General features: G+C 49.4%; 2 pseudogenes across 2 annotated transcripts; both read right to left on the bottom strand.

Moving 5' to 3' along the window:
• Positions 1-2,347: 2,347 nt before the first annotated feature.
• Positions 2,348-6,709, bottom strand: LOC307053341 (transcription factor-like 5 protein; annotated as a pseudogene). Its single transcript has 4 exons — positions 6,062-6,709; positions 4,772-4,958; positions 4,324-4,487; positions 2,348-2,598 (listed from the first exon to the last, which is right to left on the bottom strand). The product of its transcript is annotated as a transcription factor-like 5 protein (transcript).
• Positions 6,710-19,158: 12,449 nt separating this feature from the next.
• Positions 19,159-23,518, bottom strand: LOC307053669 (transcription factor-like 5 protein; annotated as a pseudogene). Its single transcript has 4 exons — positions 22,871-23,518; positions 21,581-21,767; positions 21,134-21,296; positions 19,159-19,409 (listed from the first exon to the last, which is right to left on the bottom strand). The product of its transcript is annotated as a transcription factor-like 5 protein (transcript).
• Positions 23,519-24,784: the final 1,266 nt, after the last annotated feature.

Below are 24,784 nucleotides of genomic sequence, written 5' to 3'. Positions count from 1 at the left end.
ATTTCACAAAGATTCAGGAAGCCTAAGACACATAAAAATTAATGTCCGGAAGTTTTTAACCTATTTAATCTGTGAGTAGAGATAGTGACAGTTACGTTTTTTTATTGCTGTAAACACCTTCATCATATTTGAATGAATCAGAGAAATAATAGTTTACCATTATTACGTACACACAGCCAACCATTAAATCATTGTTTTAAATAGAAAAGCTTTATTTTTTTACAATAAACCAAGTCTATCGCTAAAAAATAATGTTAAAGAGAAACCACACTATAAATAACCAGAAATGATCCAATCAGCACAAACTGCACACAGGGATCGCTTTCAAAGGCAACTAAATATACAAGGAAAATAAGGAACTTGACCAAATTACGAAATACACAAGATGGAAATGCCCATAGGCACAGAAAAGGGAAACGGAGAAGACACACTCTTAGCACTCAGCCCCAGGGGCCTCACTCCAGGCGACCTGGGGCGCTCGGCCGGCCGCTGCCCCAGGATCTCGATACGGAAGGCTCTTTTGCAAAAGGTTCCACGTTTACAGTGCCAGCCTCAGCTCGGTTCTCTAACCAGGCCCGTGCTGCCGTCAACGGCAGCGACTACACGACAGCCGGGACCAGCAGCCAAACCCGGACGCTCTTCACTAAGGCCTCATCTACAGCGGCCAGCCCCCCTTCAGTGGCCCACTAAGCCCAGTTGCGCTCCCTGGAAAGTTTCCTGTTTACTTCTCCTGGGCCAGGAGCAAGGACCAGGTCCAAGTCTCTAGACCAAGGATGGACCCAAACCCCCTGAAACTGGAAGCAAAATTGTGTGTGTGTTTCTTCTGGGCAGGACATTCTTTCACTCACCTGCCCTCCAGGTGCCAAGAAAGTCACAGAAGCTAGGATTCACAGCTTTCATCCTCCAGGGGTCCCGGTTCATAAAGGACCACAGACTACCAGCCGGTTAATATCCCCAAACCTGCTCTTTTTAGGGATGATTTACATCACAACTGGAGTCTTAGACCATCTTTAACTTTTACGTATCACGTTCAGATAATACGGCCCTTGTTTCTATTTCCCCACCTGTACGCTCAGAACTTTAGAGCAACTTTCTAAGGCAACAACAACAGCAGGAATTCACTAGATGCTCTGTAACTGCAGGCACTGGGCCAGACACTACACTTCAGCTTCTTTACTTCCTGTGTCCCATCTACGCAGTAGGTAATATACCTATTGTATAGACGAGAGACTCAGGTGGAGAGGTAAAGAATGTGTAGGAAGTTGTTAAACTAGGGAATGGCAGAGCAAGAATTTAAACTTTTACCGTCAACACGTAGTACATATGAGGCTTTTTTTCAGACGGTAGGTGCTCAGCAAATGTTTATTAAATAAATATAAACCATGCCCATTATGAGTCACGGTGAGTTCAGTGATGCCCATCACTTGGCGTGTATGTGCGGACACACCCTTAGGAAAGGGATCTAGATGCCTAGCTTTAATATATCCCTTTAAAGAAATAAATTTCCACCGCTCCACACTGTAGGTTCAGAGATGAATATTTCTCTTGCTCAATGCTCTATTTCCTGAGCCTAAAACAGAAACTGGTACAAAGTACTCAATAAATGACTAAGTTAATTAACTCTATGTTAGGGAATCATCCCGTACCCAGCTCTATCTACACAGAACAGCACAAATAAAATCCACAGATAAAACAACTTACATAAGCTGTAACTTCCTCCTTCTTCAATATCCTTAAAAGAACCAAGCAAAACTGAGTAACCCAGTGTGCAGGCGGACTCCCTCCCAGGAAGGCGGCCCCGGCCAGCACCTGGGAACTTAGATTTCGGGGGGGTTCCCACCACCATTGGTCACTGGCTTATGCTAAACACCAGCTTTCCTTCTGGGCGTCTGGGATTTGGCCGCGTGCCACCTAGGGAATACCCCCCACAACCAGCCCCCAGTAGGATCCATGGCCCTGAGTCTCTAAGGAGCTTTGCTGTCCGGGAACATGTCACCAGTGCTGGGGGGTGACAGGCATCCTGAGTGGCTCCACTGAGAGGTGTTCTGGGGAGCTGGCGCCTGGGGCCCCTAGACCTCTCCCCATGCGCCTCTGCTGACTTTGCTGGGTTCTTTGCCCAAAATAAATCAAAGCCATGAGTCCTCCTAATGAATCATCAAACCTGGGGGTGGTCTTGGCTACCCCCATCCACCTAGCAAAGCAAGGTGACCATTGACTCTTGCCAGCTTTCCCTCCCTTGAACACAGAAGTGCCTACACCATTGTTTTCTACAAAAAGGTGCCTGTTACCAGCACTGACTCTCACCAGCTTGGCGTCTAGGACAACTGTATACCACCGACAGCACGCATTACCTTCTGTCTCTTTCCATGCGGTTGTGCCTCTCCCTCCGCTGGGACCTGCCCCGTGGGGGCCCGCTCTGCCTCTGCTCCCCGAGGGCGGCCTGGGGCGACTCCACCGACGGCCAAGCACCCTGCGCTGCTGTGGAGCCTTCACCCACATTCCGGAGCTCTCCAAGGGTTCTTCCTTCTATGTTTGTGTCCAACTGACGTATCCTACTCCGACTCCTCTTATTTATTGCTTGTTTACATAGCGCTTCTTCTTTGCAAAAGAAGGAAAAAGTGGTATTTTAATTTTTTGATTCTTCTAAACTTACCCTCGTGAATGCTGAATATATTTTTTGGTATTTTCGATCCAAGATATAAACATCAATGGGTAAGGAGCACACAGAACCAAACAAGAAGCACTCCAAAATTCCATACAAACATCCGGCACAAGGCTCTAGGTTTCAAACTATACAACGGAACATAAACTAAATTAAAACACCCCAGAGGGCTTTCCTGGTGGCGCAGTGGCTGAGAGTCCGCCTGCTGATGCAGGGGACACGGGTTCATGCCGCGGTCCGGGAAGATCCCACATGCCGCCGAGCGGCTGGGCCCGTGAGCCATGGCCACTGAGCCTGCGCGTCCGGAGCCTGTGTTCCGCAACGGGAGAGGCCACAACAGTGAGAGGCCCACGTACCGCAAAAAAAAAAAAACACCCCAGGTATTATGTAATCAATACAGCTTATACAGCAATACAATCAAAAGTCCCCCTTTTAAATCAAGAGCCATTTTAACTGTCATCTAGGAATAAAACAACCAAGAAGTTGTTTGATTTTTCTGATACTCAGAAGGGGAAAAAAAAAACAAACCTAGAAATATTTTCTCCAAAAGATTTTCTTGATATGCAATTATTCTAAGATGACAACTGATATTCTAACTGCAATGCTCAGAAGAGGACAGAACCTAAGTGGTTTAGGATTAAACACGCCCTCACCTTACAAGTGAGATTCCCCCCACAAAAGGAGTCATCACGTCATAGCTTTGACCTGTGCTACAGAAATATGTCAAATTTCTATCACAGTACAGCAGGCGTCTAAGAAGTACCTGTGGTGATGTGCATTCCCGAGGTACCGTACAAAGCCAAACCCTCTACGGTGAAAGAATCACTTAACACACATTTCAGAATGGTGATAACTTTGCAAAAGACATAGAGAGGAATTCACAAGTATTGGTAATATTTTGGTTCTTCAGCTGAGTAGTCAGTACAGGGACTATTTTAATTTTAACCTTTATACCTTACAAATGCTAACATATACTTTCACGAGCAATGTCATAAGAACAATGGAAAATTAATCACTGGCGTGGGAGAAAGAAGGAGAGCTCCATCCCTACCCTGTCTTTATCAGCTCTTGAAAAGCTGAGTGTAAGCTGTGTTATTGTTGGATAACTCGAAAAAGAATGTTTTCCAGGAAAAACGGATTGAGGGTTAACGTCAGGGGTAAGCAAAGTTTGCCTTCAGAAGTTTCTTTCTTTCTAAGACTGTCTGTATCACCTTATGGCCTCTTGCTCCCAACTCAATCCTTTGCCCATCTGCAGATGGTCCCCTAAAGCTCTGAGCGGATTTCAGACTCCTGCCTCACTCATGAGGTATGAAATAAGAGAAAAAAAAAACAAAACCTAAATTTGCTGTCAGTAACGAAAATGTACCTAAGTCTATCATGTTTCTGTTTAAGGAGGTTACTGTTAAGAAAAAGCAGCCCCTAAACTCAACGTTTCCAGGCCAAGTATAAACGTGATGTTCAAAATTCGCAAGGATGTTCCAAGTGAGGTGACTGGGCAGAGGGACAGAAGGATTCCTAAGATGCAAGCAGGCTTCCGAGATCCTTTCATTTGTTTATAAACCACCTCTCCCCCCTCCCCCACCCGTGGACAAAAAAAAAGGGGGGGCAGAGACATCAGGCAGGAGGAGAAAGCACCTGCCAGCTTCTGTTTTATCGCTTACCTCCTACTTTAATCCGAACCTGCTCAGGCAAAGCTTTGTTTCTACTACCCAAAGTCTGTTTAGTGGATTCAATTTACTTCTGATGACAGAAAGAAAGTGCTCTCGGCAATCCAATATCCTGATGCTTGGTAGCTTCAAGTACAGAACGTTGAGTTACTACAACTCTGGAAAACAATGAAGCAAGAGGAACGTTATCAACAGGTGACAATCTCCTCTCTACGCACAAATAAAATGCATTTTAATAGAAGTAATGTCAAAGTTATTCACATGAACTTGAAGAACTTTAGGTGCACTAAGGATTTTTAAATATCCCCGAACCACATAAATACTCTCGATTTTAACAAGTTATCGAGCTCAATGAAAGACAAAAACATCCTTGGGACCTAACTAAAATACAAGTTATCCACTTAACACAAAAGAGCAAAGCTTTGCAAATCATTTTCCCTACCTGTGTTTGTGAAAGATTAGAATTTCCACTAGTAGGGCAACTATTTGCAGTTAACACAGGGTATGTAAATTGAAGAGCAGTAGTTGCAGCAGCTGTTTTATTTTTCACTCATGTTCTACATTTGTTTTGTTGCTGATGAAGTGGAACACTCATTAATCCGGATGGATGGCGAATAAGAGTTACCAAACTGCCAAAACAAAAGAAACCCAGAAACACATGAAGAGTATGTGGCAGGTAAGTTTCCTGAAACACCACAATCACGATCACACTCTAATGGCTAACATTTGATTTTCTGGATAGGAACGCGAATCTGTTACCATGAATGCCCCCCATCATGGAAATCTCTACAAAACAATTATCAGCTAGTGTTGGAGGGAACAAGTTCAAACTTTCTTCCTCACATTGGAAGGTGTGGCTGTGTGTCATCTTTTAGTTACACCTCCCTTCCCATTACACTTCTGACACCAATCTCTGTTTTTTTTTGGCCACCCTCCAAAATCTGACGACTATGGGCAAAACGGGGAAAACTACAGGGTGGGGACAGACAGAAAGCTGAGGAGACACCCTAGCAGACAGGCTACTCCTCTCCGATAGTTGTTGCTGCGAGATCACTTATGGGCTGGCAGTCTGGCTGAAGGATGAAGCTGCATTTTACACTCAAAGCCTCACAACATGACGCCTGTCCTCCCAGGGGATGCATCTGTGCAAGATCAGGTCAGCCTCAACCTGAGTCAACAGAGGGGGAAGCAGAGGTCTCTCCTGACATTTAGGTGGGTGATTTGGGGACAAAACCTTTGTTCCTCAGGAACACGTGTGCACTTACCTCAACTCATCTCTCTTCCACATGCAGACGCAGAGCGCACACCGCAAAGGTAATGCTGCAGGCTGTGTGCTTAATATCTGCTTGCTGTGCCTGCACAGAGCACACAAACTTTCAGCTCAGCCTCCACACCCACTGAGGTCTGCTCCCTGTTAAGATGCAAGCTGCAGTGAGGCCGCTGGCCTCTGCAGAAAACCCGGGTCTACATCCAGACCGAGGCTGGTGCTTCTCTGCACAGGACCCTGGTCTACACCCGGACCCAGGCTAGTACCTCCCTGCAGAGGCCCCTGGTTCCACCCGGATACAGGCCGGTGGCCTCTGCTGAGGACCCTGGTCTACACCCAGACCCACGATGGTGCTTCTCTGCAAGGACGCTGGTCTATACCCGCACACAGCCTGCTGCTTCTCTGCACAGGACCCTGGTCTACACCCTGATCCAGCCGGGCCCGCTCCCTGGGGGATGCACCCACTTGTTGAGCGCCATGCCAGGCTCGGGGGGATCCGCACCGCGCGGGGCTGGCGGGGGCTCGGCTGCTATGCTGTTGAAGCCGTCCTCCAGGCGGACGCGCACCGCCCACTTGGCCCGCACCTCGGTCGCGCCCTCCACGTTCTCCTTGCCGGCGCCGTCGGGCGCCTTGGGCCGGGGTGCGCCGGCGCCCGGCCCGTCGGCGCCCGGCGTCTTCTCGGCGGCGCGGGGCGCGCCCGCCTCGCTCAGCAGCATCATGCGCAGCTCCTGGAAGTCGATGTGGCCCAGGCACTGGTTGGCGCCCGCGAAGCCACCATCGGCCAGCGCAGGCGGCACAGCACCGGGTACACGGGCGGCGCGACCCCGCCGCCGCGCCCACGGCCGCAGCGAAGCCCCCCGCCACTGCGCCCGACGCCGCCGCCGCCAGGAAGCAAGAGTTGACGCGCGTCTCGAGCTCGCCGTCGGCCGCCGCCGCCTCCATGTGCGAGTAGAGGATGTGCTGCAGCTGCATGTACTCGATCTCCGTCATCTCCACAAGGCTCAGCTCGCTGGTCCTGAAACTCAGCCCCGCCTCGCCGAGCGCCGCGTCCGCGCCCTCGGGGCCCGCCGGCCCGCCCGCCTGCGGCGGCTCCTGCTGCCCGGGGCCCGACATGCCTGCGCCAAAGGCGTGTGGCGCGCGGGCGGGCCGGCTGGGCCAGGCCGGGCGGTCGGGTACGCACAAAACGACGGCCGCGGCGGGTCTGCGCCGCCCGTCCGCAATGGCGGACCCTCCCCGGCCCCACCCCGCCCCGCCCGGAGGCCCCACCCCGAAGGCGGGCAACACCCACCGCCCGCCCCGCCCCCGCCGCGGCGCCCCGTCCCGAACTGCGCGCCCATGTTGGGGGCGCGGGGTTCTGGTGGCGGGGGCGTGGCGCGCGGGTCCAGGCCGTCCAAGTCCAGTGCCTGAGGGCCCAGACCACCCGGGTCGAGTGTCCGCAGGGCCGGGCCGCCCGGATCCCAATGTCCAAGGGGCCAAACGCCCGAGTCCAGTGTCCGAGGGTCAGACACACCTGGGTCGAGTGTCCGCGGGGCCGCCCGGGGCCTGGCCGGGTATCAGGGCGCATGCAAGAGACACCTCTCTAGGTAACGCTTCACCACCAGTCCACGTATCCACGGGGTGCCCTGCGGTCCCCCCCTTCTCGGGACACGAGGCCTGCAGTAAGCCCGAACAGTAGACAGGTGAGACAGCGGCCCCAAATACAGGTGTGACAAGGCAGGCTGTACGTAGGTGAAAACTCAGGCAGGTAAATCAATACACGTGGTGCACGGTTCCTCCTACAACCGGCAGGGCTCGTGTAATCAATGCACTGGACAAACACTGGCCACTGATGAGCTGGAATGCACGTGCCATGTGGGTTCATGCTTTTAAAGTGCGCTCTTCAGTGGTAGTGTGTTCACATGCCATCACCACAACCAGTTTTCGAACATTTTCATCACCCCAAAGAATCCCATACCCATTAGCACTCCCTAAACACTAACCTTCTTTTTGTCCCTATGGGTTTGCCGACCCTGGGTACGTCCTATAAATGGTATCATAGAATACGTGGTCTTTAGAAGAATTAGTTTTGCAGGCTCAAAATGATGACTGTACCCACCTCTCACCCTTACCCCCATCTCAACCAGTGGCTGTTTTCTGTATGGGAACCACGTGCTTTAAAGAAAGGCCTGTGATTTAGGCACAGTTTTCTTCCATCAGGCTCTGAATCGCTCATTCTGTCAGAGCTCAGACACCTATGGAGTGCTATTCATTTCTTCTGCAGTCTCTTTTCTTTGAACAATGTAAGATCATCCTGCACTTCCCTGGAGGACCAGTGGTTAAGACTCCGTGCTTCCACTGCAGGGGGTGCAGGTTCAATCCTTGGTAGGGGAACGAAGATCTCACATGCCACGTGGCACAACCAAAAAACTTTCAAAAAAAAAAGGAAAAAGACAAAATATATATAAATTTGCTTTTCTTTTTGTCGACTTAATATGTCCCCAGTAGGATAATGATGGACCACTTACTCAAGAAAAGGTATCAGGTGTGGGGGGGAAAAAAAGAGCACTTTTTCTCACACCTAACATAAAAATTAGTTTCAGATCATCGAAATACCTACATTTAAAAAGAAAATTATACAACTCCTATATGTATAGGATGATATCGATAAAATCTTTGAGAAGATTCTCAGCCTGACATCAACACAGACCGTAATGTGCACAGGCTCGCCCTGGGGATCTTGTTTAAAAGCAGATTCTAATTCAGCAGGCCTAGGTGGGACCCGGAATGCCACCTTTCTAAGGAGGCCCCAGCTGACGTGTGTGCAGCTGATCAGTTGACCCCACTTTGAGCAGCAAAATCACGCAGTATGGTGACATTTACAATGTTTAAAAAAGAAAATAAAATCAAGATTATATGCGACTTGGGGCTTCCCTGGTGGCGCAGTGGTTGAGAGTCCGCCTGCCGATGCAGGGGACGCGGGTTCGTGCCCCGGTCCGGGAAGATCCCACATGCCACGGAGCGGCTGGGCCCGTGAGCCATGGCCACTGTGCCTGCGCATCTGGAGCCTGTGCTTCGCAACGGGAGAGGCCACAGCAGTGAGAGGCCCGCATTCCACAAAAACAAAAACAAAAACAAAAAAAAAAAAAAAAAGATTATATGCGACTTGGTTTTTCGCTTATTGGAAATAAAGACCTTTGGCACCTACATTGTCTTCTGTGTTTCTTGATTTGGGCGGATTCCTTGCAGATAACAGTTTTTGAGCCCTCTTTTATTTAGACATGAAACGTGAGAATGATCTGGCTTTAGTGGGACTTATTTCATAAATAAAATGTGAAGAAAATATAAAACATGTTTTTTTCAAACTCTAAACGTGGCTCCAAGTGGTTCTGGTGTAGCCCTCCAGGGGTAGCCCTCCTTAGCTGAGGACCCTGGCTGTAGGGTCAGGCAGAGCCCGGCGGAGCAGGTCAGGGCGGGAGAAAGGCCCCACCTGGGCTCCCCTGAGCTAAGAACTAAACATGCAAAAAAATCAATAAATGAATAAGTAAACAGCATCATGGACCGATGCGAAGGGCTGGCTTTCGAGAACAGGAGGAGCTGCTCTGTGGACAGGCCATCGTGCAGGGGGAGACCCCCAGTGGGTGGCAAAGGCAGTTTAGTGGCTCCGGACTAACGGCCAGAGACCCAAGCACAGCATCCATGTGAGCCTCAAGGAATGTGGGCAAGCGTCGGACATGACACCGCTGCACAAATATATGGATTCGGTGGAACCAGCAGGGCTGGATAGCAAAACCAGATAGAGAATAGAGACATTACAGGAAATTAAAACTACAGGCAATATTGGACATGAACAGATAGGCAGACATTCTGAACAAAAGCTTAGCAAATTGAATCCAACAAGATTTCTTAAAAGGAATAACTCATCGTAACCAAGTGGTGTTTATTCCAGGGATGCAAGTTTTGTTTACATTTGAAAATCAACCAATGTAAATTGCTATATTCATAGAGCAAAGTGAAAAACCATATGATTACCTCAAAAATGCAAAAAAAAAAAAACAGTGGCTGGCAAATCTAACATCCATTCCCAATAAAAATTCGGCAAACCAAGCATGGAGGGCAAGTTCCTCAACCTGATAAAGGGCGTACATGAAATTACCACACTTCACATCATACTTAAATGGCAAAAGACGGAATGTTTTCCCTCTCGATGAGGAAAGAGGAAAGATACCCACTGTCGCCACTTCTATTCAGCATTGTGCTGGAGGGTCTAACTCGGCGTGACAGGGCAAGAGAAAGAAGAGCATGCAGGTGGGAAGACCAGAAGTGGAACTGTCTACTTTCTCCCTAGGCAGCACGAGGACCTAGGAAGAAACTCCTACAGAACCTACACAAAAGCCAGTGACTTCAGCGAGGTCGGAGAACATAACAACATCCTAATACCAATCATGTTCCTATACAATAGCGGTGGACATGCAGACCCTGCAATTAAAGTACAGTAGCACCTACCATCACTCAAGTGCACACCGAGGTGTGAGTTTAACAGAATACGTATAGGACATGCATGTTGAATAGCATACGGGGTGCTTTCACTGCCCTAGAAATCCCGTGCTCTGCCTACCCAACCCTCTGCCCCTTTGCCCCCTGGCAGCTACCGATCCTCTTACTGTCTCCATAGCTCTGCGTTTTCCAGAGTGTCATAGAGGTGGCATCATGAGGTCTTTTCTGATTGGCTTCTTTCACTTAGTTAAATGCATTTCAGGTTCCTCTGTGTCTTTTTGTGGTTTGATAGCTGATTTCACTTAGTGCTGAATCATATGCCATTGTCTGTGTGGGACACCGTTTATTTATCCGTCACCTGCTGAAGGACATCTTGGTTGCTTCCAAGTTTTGGCAACTATGAATACAGCTGCTGTAAACATCCGTGTGCAGGCTTTTGTGTGGACATGGGTTTTAGCTCCTTTGGGTAGGTACCAGGGAGTGTGCTCCTGGAGCGTATGGTAAGCGGATGCTTAGTTTTGTAAGAAATAATCAAACCATCTTCCAAAGAGGCTGCACCATTCTGAATTCCCACTGGCGTGAACGAGAGCTCCTGTCATTCCACATCCCCAGCCCCATCTGGTGTTGTCAGCGTTGCATGCTTTGGGCAGTCTACGAGGTGTGCTTGACGGCCTTTTGAAGACTCAGTTACTGTGCCGGCCTGGTGGCAACCCCGTGCGGGCCAGGGCGGGGGTGATGTCTCCCGGGACACGATCTGGGCTCCGCAACCAGTGGTGCTCTTGCTCCAGGATTGCTGGATCTGGAATCAAGGGGTGCGAATGGGGTGGCCCCTCTCCCTATTACCTCTCCTGATGCCCCGCAGAATCTGTGCTTCCTGTCCTCTGACTCTCGGTTCTAGAGGGCTCAGTCCCGAGGGGAAGAGAGCTTCCTCGCGGGGACGCAGTGAGGCTTCCTGGGGCCGTCGCTGGAGGCTGTGGCCTGGTCACTTGGGACTCTTCAGGCCCAAAGCCGGGGTGGCAGGGCCCGACTGTCCAGGGTAAGGAGCTGGAGAACCCAGGTCCTCTTCGTCCTCCAGGCCGGTGGACTGCCACAGCGATGCCCTCGGGCCCGACGGCTGAGGCTCAGACCCGGCAGAAGCAAAGGTTTAGGTCACCCACCAGGCCACGAACTCCCAGCAGCTGCTCGGGGGCCCAGGGAGCGTGGACGGGTTCATGGAGGAGGGTCGTGGAGTGACGGCTGTGACAGCCGCGCCTCGTCCTGCCTCTGATGGAAACGTGCCTGCGTGTTTATCCACCGCACGCTTTTGTTTTCTCCTCCTTGCTCGTCCCTGGTCGCGTAGGATGCGACGGGAATGGCCGGCCTTATTCCCATGGTCTGCAGGACCGGGAAGCCCGCCCAGAAGTGACGGGAGGTCCGGTCCCCTCTCCTGGGGGCGGGGACAGTGGCGAGGAGGGCGTCGTGTTGGGTGGGAGGTGAGTTTGTGCCTGTCTTCCTTTGGGAATTTGGCTCAAAGGGCGCCTGTAAGCAAGGCATGCAGGCACGCGGGGGGCCGAGATGATGGGTCCACTCACCCAAATTTGGGTCCACTCACCCACGCACAGTAAGGCCAATCTACTGACACTGGCTTGCAGTGAAAGAAAGTGCAGCTTTTATTGCGGGTGCCAAACAAGAACTTCAGGTCTTTTGAGCATTAGCTGCCCACACTGCTTCTTTGGCACCTGCAAGAGACGCTGAACTTTTTTTCACCGCAACTGGTGGCAGCAAATTGGCTTTACTGTGCGCAGGCAAGTGGACCCAAATATCGTTCAGTACCATTCAGCCTCATCAATAAACAAACAGCAAGGAAAATAGGAAAGGGGAGCCATAACAGATTAAAAGGTATTTAAGAGCCATGAACCACATGCAGTGTTTGGATACTGACTTAAGTAAGTCAACAGTAAAAAGACACTTGTGAGCCAATCAGAGAAATCTGGACACGGATGGAGATTAAGGAAGATGATGATGACGTGATTGTGCTTTTAAACAGCCCTTTTCTTTTTAGAGATACGTTTGTGAAGGAAAATGATATGACATCTGGAAATGCTTTAAAATAACTCAGTGACAGTGGGAGGATGGCGATGTATAGGTGACACAAAGTTATGCCTGAAGCTGAGTTATTGCACACGGGAGTTCATTATTCTAGTCTCTCCGTTTTTGTGCATGTATACATTTCTGTAAGTTTTTGTTTTTAAGCACAGCATTCCTACACAATTAAGTCTAAGTTTATATGTTTTTATTGCGGTAAAATATATATAACATAAAATTTGCCATTTTTTACCATTTGGAAGTGTACAATTCAGTGGCTTAAGTACAATTCAGTGGCTTATGTACATTCACAATGTTGTGTAAACATCACCGTTATCTATTTGCAGCACTTTCTCATCTCCCCAAACTGAAACTCTGTCCCTGTGAAACATGTACCCTCCATCCATCCGCCACCACCAGTCTCTGGAACCCGTCATTCCACTTTTTGACGTTATGAATCTGATGACTCTAGGTACTTCATGTAAGTGGAATCATACAGTATTTGTCTTTTTGTGTCTGCCTCTTCCCAGTCAGCATCCTGTTTTGGAGGTCCATCCATATTGTGAGGCATGTGTCAGAACTTCATTCCTTTTCATGGCTGAATAGTAATCCATTGGCTGTACAGACATTCTGCTTATCCATTCGTCTGTTGATTGGATTGTTTCCACCACTTGGATTGTTTCCACCTTTTGTTTACTATGAATAAACCGGCTATGAACACTGGTATACAAATATCTGTTTCAGTCCCTGCTTTCTATTCTTCTGGGTAATTCCTATTCTTTTGGATCATATGGTAACTCTGTGTTTCACTTTTTGAGGAACCACCAGCTGCACCATTTTACATTCCCACCAGCAATCCCGAGGGCTGCAATTTCTCCACATCCTCACCGACACTTGTTATTTTCTTTTATAAGAGCCACAGCCAATGGGTGTGAACTGCTATCTCACATCCATTAAAGTGCTTTTGATTTGCATTTCCCTGATCATTAGTGATGTTGAGCATCTTTTCATGTGCTTATTGGCCACGTGCTTATCTTCTGTGGAGAAATGTCTATTCAAGTCCTTTGCCCATTTTTGAATTGTGCTGTCTCTTTGTTGCTGGACTACAATAGGTTGATATTTACTTTGTGTCCAGGAAGGGAAGTATAAGCGCTCTCTCTGCTGCCACTGCGCTGACTTCTGAGTCATCTGGAACGGCTGGAGCACTCCACCTGTCCACACGCTAAGTGGCATCCCAGCCAAGGCCATCTGCCATTTGCAACAACTGTCTATGCTCAGAAGCTGTATCTGCACATAAATACATTCTAATTTCCTTCCCAAAATTTAAAAGATTTTCAACGGGTCTTAATGCAATGTAAGATGAACCATGGTTTGATATATTGGTTTCTATATTCTGACACCCAAAGCCCAACTATAAAATATTTGCCTATATTTCAGAAGGTAGAATTTACCTTTGAGAATACCTAAATAGAAGTCAGAAGGAAGACAAGAATCATCTCTCAGATGTCAGAAAGTACTTCAAGAGATTTTCTAAACAATCGTCATAAAATGAGGTGGATAGCCCTGGGCACCCGTCTTTATTTTGAATACTTCTGCCAGCAGTGGGGTTAAGGTGTAGCTCAATCTAGACTCTCACGAGGTCCCTGGGACTCAGTTCATGGGAACTTGGGGTGACCGTGAAAGAGGGAGACAAGTGGACACCTCCCGCCCTTGACTGCCTCAAAGGGAAGCTAGTAATTGTTACTCTGCTCTCTCAATTAGCGTCTATTTCAATGAAACTTAAGTGAAAGAGCTGAGTTTGAAGGGATTTTTACAACTCATCAGACACCCTGAGATGACCTCTGGTCAAAGTTGGATATTCACATTAAATTTGTAAATAGGAGAAGGTCAATAATAAAAACTATTTTTAGTAGGAAAAAGAAAGACTGTTCCAATTACATGTCAAGAAATTATACCAGGAAGTCAGGAAGAGGAAGAAAACTGGTGTCATCTGTACAGAGAGACGAGAGACTTAAAGGAAAAGGGTTAATGAAACCAAGAGGGGTGACAAACTTCGGGGCCCAGGTGGGAGGGTGTGCCCCCGACACTCAGCCACGCCGAGAGCCCCACAGAGATGGGACAAGGCCAGTCACGGCGGGAGATGCCACGGGGGCTCTCAGAACCACAGGTCTGACAGACAAGAGAGGACAGGAAAGGCCTGAACCACAATTCGTAACCTCAACCTAATAAACATACAGAATTCGCCAAACAGAGAATGCACATCCTTTCCAAATAAACACAGGATCTAAAAAAATTGACCACATAAGAGGTCACAATGGAAGTCTCAACAAGCTTTTAAAAACTACCATCTTCACTGATCAGAATGTGATAAATGGGAGAAATAGACAAAATGCTGTTCTTACAAAAGAACAGTCTTATCTGCAAAACAGAAACAGACTCACAGACATAGAGAACAGACTGGTGGTTGTCAAGGGGGTGGGGGTGGGGGATTGATGGAGTGGGAGCTTGGGGTTAGCAGATGCAAACTATTACATATAGGATGGATAAACAAGGTCCTAACCCTATATAGGGTTACAGTTCCCTGTATAGCACAGGGAACTATATTCAGTATCCTGTGATAAACCATAATGGAAAAGAATATGAAAAAGAATGTATGTATGTATATATATATATACATGTGTGTATATGTATATGTATATACATATATATACACCTGAGTCACTTGGCTCTACAGCAGAAATTAACACAACATTGTGAATCAACTATACTTCAATAAAATAAATTTAAAATAAAAAGGACAGAATTCCTACTGCACAGGAAAGGGAGAAGTAATAGTACAGCTGCACCTGATAACTGGGGATGGTGCGCAAGGACAAGTGGGTGCGGGGCGGCCCCCAGCCCGTCTTCAGGTGGAGGAGGGAAGACAAAGCAGGGGGGCAGCGCCACCGTCCTGCCCAAAGACTGTGATGGTGACACGACAGAGGAGAGGGGAGCACAGAGTGAGAGACTGCCCCACAGCCCCAGAGCCTGGCTAGGGTTCAGGGTCATGACCCCAAAATGTCACCTCACAACAACTGTGTCACCAGTGATCCTGGATTGGGGCTGGACGGGGGAAAATGGTGTAGAGGGTGTTATTGGGACAAGAGGCAAAATTTGAATTAGATAAGAGTATTACAGCAATGTTAAGTGTCCTGATTTGGGCCATTGTATTCTGGTTATGTAAGATAATGTAATAGTCTTTAAAATCACAGACTGAAGTGTTTGGGTATCAGGGGGCATGGTGCCCACAGTTTACCATCAAATGGTTGAGACTGCGAGAGACAGAACAAATGGGGCAAAATGTGAACAACTGGGTAAAGCTGGGTGGGCACACAAGGAGCTCTTAGCACTCATCTTGCAATTTTCCTGCAAGTTTAAAATTATATAAAAATTTTTAATTACCATAAATAAATACAACGAATCATCTAAATCCAGGGTTCTACAGGCACCTGTCTGGCCCGATCTCTTCAAAATCTCAGTGCCGTAATAGAAACTGTGGGGTAGGAAGGACTGCTATAGCTTAGAGACAGAAAAACGTCACTGAAGGCAACACAGGAGCATGGCTGGGTGCTGGTTTGGAAAAACACGCAGCCATAAAAGTCACCTTTAGAACATCTGGGGGACATGGGAATACGGACTGGGTAGTAGATGGTATAAGACAATGACTATCGACCTTGTGAGGTGTGAAAACGGCACTGGCGTTACGTGGGCGACGCAGGCGTAAATATTCAGAGGTGACGGGTCATGACATCTGTCATTGTCTTTGAAATTGTGCTGTGCGCGTGCACGTGTGTGTTAAACATGGGAAATGTTGACGGCTCACACTAGGTGAGGGGAGGGCAGGTGTTCAGTGAACTCTGTGCTCATTAGAAAAATAAAACAAAGAGAACCACCTGCTTGCAGACTCGTTTACTCATTCTCAACTTCTCCACCTGACGCCTCCTGGGCACTGAAAACCTAGCCCGTCGGACACAGAACGTGGCTTCCGCCCCACCCCATCCTGCTCGTCCACACGTCTTCCCATCTCAGGAAACGGCGCCACCCGCCCACCTGCTCCAGCCAGACGCCCCACCGTGATCCCCACTTCCTCTGCCCAGCAGCCCTACATCCACCACCGCGGGCCCTGGCCAGTCACAGCAGAGCGGCTGCGGCCTCTGACCAGGGTCTGTGTCTCCACTCCTGCCCACCCCCAACCTCTCCTCCTGGAGTCCAGTCTCCCTGCTGCACAGCAGGGAGAGCCATCTTTGCAGCATGTCAACCAGACCCCACACCGGGATGGAGGTGGTCCATTCACCCTCGACCTCTCAGCCGCTTCCCTCCAGCCCACGGGGTCTCTGTCTTATTCAAGGTGCCCCCAGTGTCTGGGACACAAGCCTGGTTAGAGTCGGAACAGACCTGTGGCATGACATGTGTACTGAAATAATTTAGGAAAATCACGGAAGACTTTTGGGTATCACATCTTTCAAAATGTTCATGCAAGGAAGAGGGGGAAAGTCACTAAGGAAACAGGAAGGACACAAGGGTTTAAGCTACCTACATTCTAATTCCCCCCCAAGTTGCTACTGACGTCACTTCAGCCTGTTTCCTGATGGGTCTTGTAATCCGACCCAGAAACAATCTACAACTTCAATGTAACTAAATTTCACAAAGATTCAGGAAGCCTAAGACACATAAAAATTAATGTCCGGAAGTTTTTAACCTATTTAATCTGTGAGTAGAGATAGTGACAGTTACGTTTTTTTATTGCTGTAAACACCTTCATCATATTTGAATGAATCAGAGAAATAATAGTTTACCATTATTACGTACACACAGCCAACCATTAAATCATTGTTTTAAATAGAAAAGCTTTATTTTTTTACAATAAACCAAGTCTATCGCTAAAAAATAATGTTAAAGAGAAACCACACTATAAATAACCAGAAATGATCCAATCAGCACAAACTGCACACAGGGATCGCTTTCAAAGGCAACTAAATATACAAGGAAAATAAGGAACTTGACCAAATTACGAAATACACAAGATGGAAATGCCCATAGGCACAGAAAAGGGAAACGGAGAAGACACACTCTTAGCACTCAGCCCCAGGGGCCTCACTCCAGGCGACCTGGGGCGCTCGGCCGGCCGCTGCCCCAGGATCTCGATACGGAAGGCTCTTTTGCAAAAGGTTCCACGTTTACAGTGCCAGCCTCAGCTCGGTTCTCTAACCAGGCCCGTGCTGCCGTCAACGGCAGCGACTACACGACAGCCGGGACCAGCAGCCAAACCCGGACGCTCTTCACTAAGGCCTCATCTACAGCGGCCAGCCCCCCTTCAGTGGCCCACTAAGCCCAGTTGCACTCCCTGGAAAGTTTCCTGTTTACTTCTCCTGGGCCAGGAGCAAGGACCAGGTCCAAGTCTCTAGACCAAGGATGGACCCAAACCCCCTGAAACTGGAAGCAAAATTGTGTGTGTGTTTCTTCTGGGCAGGACATTCTTTCACTCACCTGCCCTCCAGGTGCCAAGAAAGTCACAGAAGCTAGGATTCACAGCTTTCATCCTCCAGGGGTCCCGGTTCATAAAGGACCACAGACTACCAGCCGGTTAATATCCCCAAACCTGCTCTTTTTAGGGATGATTTACATCACAACTGGAGTCTTAGACCATCTTTAACTTTTACGTATCACGTTCAGATAATACGGCCCTTGTTTCTATTTCCCCACCTGTACGCTCAGAACTTTAGAGCAACTTTCTAAGGCAACAACAACAGCAGGAATTCACTAGATGCTCTGTAACTGCAGGCACTGGGCCAGACACTACACTTCAGCTTCTTTACTTCCTGTGTCCCATCTACGCAGTAGGTAATATACCTATTGTATAGACGAGAGACTCAGGTGGAGAGGTAAAGAATGTGTAGGAAGTTGTTAAACTAGGGAATGGCAGAGCAAGAATTTAAACTTTTACCGTCAACACGTAGTACATATGAGGCTTTTTTTCAGACGGTAGGTGCTCAGCAAATGTTTATTAAATAAATATAAACCATGCCCATTATGAGTCACGGTGAGTTCAGTGATGCCCATCACTTGGCGTGTATGTGCGGACACACCCTTAGGAAAGGGATCTAGATGCCTAGCTTTAATATATCCCTTTAAAGAAATAAATTTCCACCGCTCCACACTGTAGGTTCAGAGATGAATATTTGTCTTGCTCAATGCTCTATTTCCTGAGCCTAAAACAGAAACTGGTACAAAGTACTCAATAAATGACTAAGTTAATTAACTCTATGTTAGGGAATCATCCCGTACCCAGCTCTATCTACACAGAACAGCACAAATAAAATCCACAGATAAAACAACTTACATAAGCTGTAACTTCCTCCTTCTTCAATATCCTTAAAAGAACCAAGCAAAACTGAGTAACCCAGTGTGCAGGCGGACTCCCTCCCAGGAAGGCGGCCCCGGCCAGCACCTGGGAACTTAGATTTCGGGGGGGTTCCCACCACCATTGGTCACTGGCTTATGCTAAACACCAGCTTTCCTTCTGGGCGTCTGGGATTTGGCCGCGTGCCACCTAGGGAATACCCCCCACAACCAGCCCCCAGTAGGATCCATGGCCCTGAGTCTCTAAGGAGCTTTGCTGTCCGGGAACATGTCACCAGTGCTGGGGGGTGACAGGCATCCTGAGTGGCTCCACTGAGAGGTGTTCTGGGGAGCTGGCGCCTGGGGCCCCTAGACCTCTCCCCATGCGCCTCTGCTGACTTTGCTGGGTTCTTTGCCCAAAATAAATCAAAGCCATGAGTCCTCCTAATGAATCATCAAACCTGGGGGTGGTCTTGGCTACCCCCATCCACCTAGCAAAGCAAGGTGACCATTGACTCTTGCCAGCTTTCCCTCCCTTGAACACAGAAGTGCCTACACCATTGTTTTCTACAAAAAGGTGCCTGTTACCAGCACTGACTCTCACCAGCTTGGCGTCTAGGACAACTGTATACCACCGACAGCACGCATTACCTTCTGTCTCTTTCCATGCGGTTGTGCCTCTCCCTCCGCTGGGACCTGCCCCGTGGGGGCCCGCTCTGCCTCTGCTCCCCGAGGGCGGCCTGGGGCGACTCCACCGACGGCCAAGCACCCTGCGCTGCTGTGGAGCCTTCACCCACATTCCGGAGCTCTCCAAGGGTTCTTCCTTCTATGTTTGTGTCCAACTGACGTATCCTACTCCGACTCCTCTTATTTATTGCTTGTTTACATAGCGCTTCTTCTTTGCAAAAGAAGGAAAAAGTGGTATTTTAATTTTTTGATTCTTCTAAACTTACCCTCGTGAATGCTGAATATATTTTTTGGTATTTTCGATCCAAGATATAAACATCAATGGGTAAGGAGCACACAGAACCAAACAAGAAGCACTCCAAAATTCCATACAAACATCCGGCACAAGGCTCTAGGTTTCAAACTATACAACGGAACATAAACTAAATTAAAACACCCCAGAGGGCTTTCCTGGTGGCGCAGTGGCTGAGAGTCCGCCTGCTGATGCAGGGGACACGGGTTCATGCCGCGGTCCGGGAAGATCCCACATGCCGCCGAGCGGCTGGGCCCGTGAGCCATGGCCACTGAGCCTGCGCGTCCGGAGCCTGTGTTCCGCAACGGGAGAGGCCACAACAGTGAGAGGCCCACGTACCGCAAAAAAAAAAAAACACCCCAGGTATTATGTAATCAATACAGCTTATACAGCAATACAATCAAAAGTCCCCCTTTTAAATCAAGAGCCATTTTAACTGTCATCTAGGAATAAAACAACCAAGAAGTTGTTTGATTTTTCTGATACTCAGAAGGGGAAAAAAAAAACAAACCTAGAAATATTTTCTCCAAAAGATTTTCTTGATATGCAATTATTCTAAGATGACAACTGATATTCTAACTGCAATGCTCAGAAGAGGACAGAACCTAAGTGGTTTAGGATTAAACACGCCCTCACCTTACAAGTGAGATTCCCCCCACAAAAGGAGTCATCACGTCATAGCTTTGACCTGTGCTACAGAAATATGTCAAATTTCTATCACAGTACAGCAGGCGTCTAAGAAGTACCTGTGGTGATGTGCATTCCCGAGGTACCGTACAAAGCCAAACCCTCTACGGTGAAAGAATCACTTAACACACATTTCAGAATGGTGATAACTTTGCAAAAGACATAGAGAGGAATTCACAAGTATTGGTAATATTTTGGTTCTTCAGCTGAGTAGTCAGTACAGGGACTATTTTAATTTTAACCTTTATACCTTACAAATGCTAACATATACTTTCACGAGCAATGTCATAAGAACAATGGAAAATTAATCACTGGCGTGGGAGAAAGAAGGAGAGCTCCATCCCTACCCTGTCTTTATCAGCTCTTGAAAAGCTGAGTGTAAGCTGTGTTATTGTTGGATAACTCGAAAAAGAATGTTTTCCAGGAAAAACGGATTGAGGGTTAACGTCAGGGGTAAGCAAAGTTTGCCTTCAGAAGTTTCTTTCTTTCTAAGACTGTCTGTATCACCTTATGGCCTCTTGCTCCCAACTCAATCCTTTGCCCATCTGCAGATGGTCCCCTAAAGCTCTGAGCGGATTTCAGACTCCTGCCTCACTCATGAAGTATGAAATAAGAGAAAAAAAAAAAAAACCCTAAATTTGCTGTCAGTAACGAAAATGTACCTAAGTCTATCATGTTTCTGTTTAAGGAGGTTACTGTTAAGAAAAAGCAGCCCCTAAACTCAACGTTTCCAGGACAAGGATAAACGTGATGTTCAAAATTCGCAAGGATGTTCCAAGTGAGGTGACTGGGCAGAGGGACAGAAGGATTCCTAAGATGCAAGCAGGCTTCCGAGATCCTTTCATTTCTTTATAAACCACCTCTCTCCCCTCCCCCACCCGTGGCCAAAAAAAAAGGGGGGCAGAGACATCAGGCAGGAGGAGAAAGCAGCTGCCAGCTTCTGTTTTATCGCTTACCTCCTACTTTAATCCGAACCTGCTCAGGCAAAGCTTTGTTTCTACTACCCAAAGTCTGTTTAGTGGATTCAATTTACTTTTGATAACAGAAAGAAAACGCTCTCGGCAATCCAATATCCTGATGCTTGGTAGCTTCAAGTACAGAACGTGAGTTACTAGAACTCTGGAAAACAATGAAGCAACAGGGACGTTATCAACAGGTGACAATCTCCTCTCTACGCACAAATAAAATGCATTTTAATAGAAGTAATGTCAAAGTTAGTCACATGAACTTGAAGAACTTTAGGTGCACTAAGGATTTTTAAATATCCCCGAACCACATAAATACTCTCGATTTTAACAAGTTATCGAGCTCAATGAAAGACAAAAACATCCTTGGGACCTAACTAAAATACAAGTTATCCGCTTAACACAAAAGAGCAAAGCTTCGCAAATCATTTTCCCTACCTGTGTTTGTGAAAGATTAGAATTTCCACTAGTAGGGCAACTATTTGCAGTTAACAGAGGGTATGTAAATTGAAGAGCAGTAGTTGCAGCAGCTGTTTTATTTTTCACTCATGTTCTACATTTGTTTTGTTGCTGATGAAGTGGAACACTCATTAATCCGGATGGATGGCGAATAAGAGTTACCAAACTGCCAAGACAAAAGAAACCCAGAAACACATGAAGAGTATGTGGCAGGTAAGTTTCCTGAAACACCACAATCACGATCACACTCTAATGGCTAACATTTGATTTTCTGGATAGGAACTCGAATCTGTTACCATGAATGCCCCCCATCATGGAAATCTCTACAAAACAATTATCAGCTAGTGTTGGAGGGGACAAGTTCAAACTTTCTTCCTCACATTGGAAGGTGTGGCTGTGTGTCATCTTTTAGTTACACCTCCCTTCCCATTACACTTCTGACACCAATCTCTGTTTTTTTTTGGCCATCCTCCAAAATCTGACGACTATGGGCAAAACGGGGAAAACTACAGGGTGGGGACAGACAGAAAGCTGAGGAGACACCCTAGCAGACAGGCTACTCCTCTCCGATAGTTGTTGCTGCGAGATCACTTATGGGCTGGCAGTCTGGCTGAAGGATGAAGCTGCATTTTACACTCAAAGCCTCACAACATGACGCCTGTCCTCCCAGGGGATGCATCTGTGCAAGATCAGGTCAGCCTCAACCTGAGTCAACAGAGGGGGAAGCAGAGGTCTCTCCTGACATTTAGGTGGGTGATTTGGGGACAAAACCTTTGTTCCTCAGGAACACGTGTGCACTTACCTCAACTCATCTCTCTTCCACATGCAGACGCAGAGCGCACACCGCAAAGGTAATGCTGCAGGCTGTGTACTTAATATCTGCTTGCTGTGCCTGCACAGAGCACACAAACTTGCAGCTCAGCCTCCACACCCACTGAGGTCTGCTCCCTGTTAAGATGCAAGCTGCAGTGAGGCCGCTGGCCTCTGCAGAAAACCCGGGTCTACATCCAGACCGAGGCTGGTGCTTCTCTGCACAGGACCCTGGTCTACACCCGGACCCAGGCTAGTACCTCCCTGCAGAGGCCCCTGGTTCCACCCGGATACAGGCCGGTGGCCTCTGCTGAGGACCCTGGTCTACACCCAGACCCACGATGCTGCTTCTCTGCAAGGACCCTGGTCTATACCCGCACACAGCCTGCTGCTTCTCTGCACAGGACCCTGGTCTACACCCTGATCCAGCCGGGCCCGCTCCCTGGGGGATGCACCCACTTGTTGAGCGCCATGCCAGGCTCGGGGGGATCCGCACCGCGCGGGGCTGGCGGGGGCTCGGCTGCTATGCTGTTGAAGCCGTCCTCCAGGCGGACGCGCACCGCCCACTTGGCCCGCACCTCGGTCGCGCCCTCCACGTTCTCCTTGCCGGCGCCGTCGGGCGCCTTGGGCCGGGGTGCGCCGGCGCCCGGCACGTCGGCGCCCGGCGTCTTCTCGGCGGCGCGGGGCGCGCCCGCCTCGCTCAGCAGCATCATGCGCAGCTCCTGGAAGTCGATGTGGCCCAGGCACTGGTTGGCGCCCGCGAAGCCACCATCGGCCAGCGCAGGCGGCACAGCACCGGGTACACGGGCGGCGCGACACCGCCGCCGCGCCCACGGCCGCAGCGAAGCCCCCCGCCACTGCGCCCGACGCCGCCGCCGCCAGGAAGCAAGAGTTGAGGCGCGTCTCGAGCTCGCCGTCGGCCGCCGCCGCCTCCATGTGCGAGTAGAGGATGTGCTGCAGCTGCATGTACTCGATCTCCGTCATCTCCACAAGGCTCAGCTCGCTGGTCCTGAAATTCAGCCCCGCCTCGCCGAGCGCCGCGTCCGCGCCCTCGGGGCCCGCCGGCCCGCCCGCCTGCGGCGGCTCCTGCTGCCCGGGGCCCGACATGCCTGCGCCAAAGGCGTGTGGCGCGCGGGCGGGCCGGCTGGGCCAGGCCGGGCGGTCGGGTACGCACAAACCGACGGCCGCGGCGGGCCTGCGCCGCCCGTCCGCAATGGCGGACCCTCCCCGGCCCCACCCCGCCCCGCCCGGAGGCCCCACCCCGAAGGCGAGCAACACCCACCGCCCGCCCCGCCCCCGCCGCGGCGCCCCGTCCCGAACTGCGCGCCCATGTTGGGGGCGCGGGGTTCTGGTGGCGGGGGCGTGGCGCGCGGGTCCAGGCCGTCCAAGTCCAGTGCCTGAGGGGCCAGACCACCCGGCTCGAGTGTCCGCAGGGCCGGGCCGCCCGGATCCCAATGTCCAAGGGGCCAAACGCCCGAGTCCAGTGTCCGAGGGTCAGACACACCTGGGTCGAGTGTCCGCGGGGCCGCCAGGGGCCTGGCCGGGTATCAGGGCGCATGCAAGAGATACCTCTCTAGGTAACGCTTCACCACCAGTCCACGTATCCACGGGGTGCCCTGCGGTCCCCCCCTTCTCGGGACACGAGGCCTGCAGTAAGCCCGAACAGTAGACAGGTGAGACAGCGGCCCCAAATACAGGTGTGACAAGGCAGGCTGTACGTAGGTGAAAACTCAGGCAGGTAAATCAATACACGTGGTGCACGGTTCCTCCTACAACCGGCAGGGCTCGTGTAATCAATGCACTGGACAAACACTGGCCACTGATGAGCTGGAATGCACGTGCCATGTGGGTTCATGCTTTTAAAGTGCGCTCTTCAGTGGTAGTGTGTTCACATGCCATCACCACAACCAGTTTTCGAACATTTTCATCACCCCAAAGAATCCCATACCCATTAGCACTCCCTAAACACTAACCTTCTTTTTGTCCCTATGGGTTTGCCGACCCTGGGTACGTCCTATAAATGGTATCATAGAATACGTGGTCTTTAGAAGAATTAGTTTTGCAGGCTCAAAATGATGACTGTACCCACCTCTCACCCTTACCCCCATCTCAACCAGTGGCTGTTTTCTGTATGGGAACCACGTGGTTTAAAGAAAGGCCTGTCATTTAGGCACAGTTTTCTTCCATTAGGCTCTGAATCGCTCATTCTGTCAGAGCTCAGACACCTATGGAGTGCTATTCATTTCTTCTGCAGTCTCTTTTCTTTGAACAAGGTAAGATCATCCTGCACTTCCCTGGAGGACCAGTGGTTAAGGCTCCGTGCTTCCACTGCAGGGGGTGCAGGTTCAATCCCTGGTAGGGGAACGAAGATCT

This window comes from Hyperoodon ampullatus, assembly GCF_949752795.1.
Source record: "Hyperoodon ampullatus genome assembly, chromosome: 5".
Lineage (NCBI taxonomy): Eukaryota > Metazoa > Chordata > Mammalia > Artiodactyla > Ziphiidae > Hyperoodon > Hyperoodon ampullatus.
The sequence above is the reverse complement of the archived record's forward strand: the minus strand, read 5'-3'. Positions and strand labels throughout refer to the sequence as shown.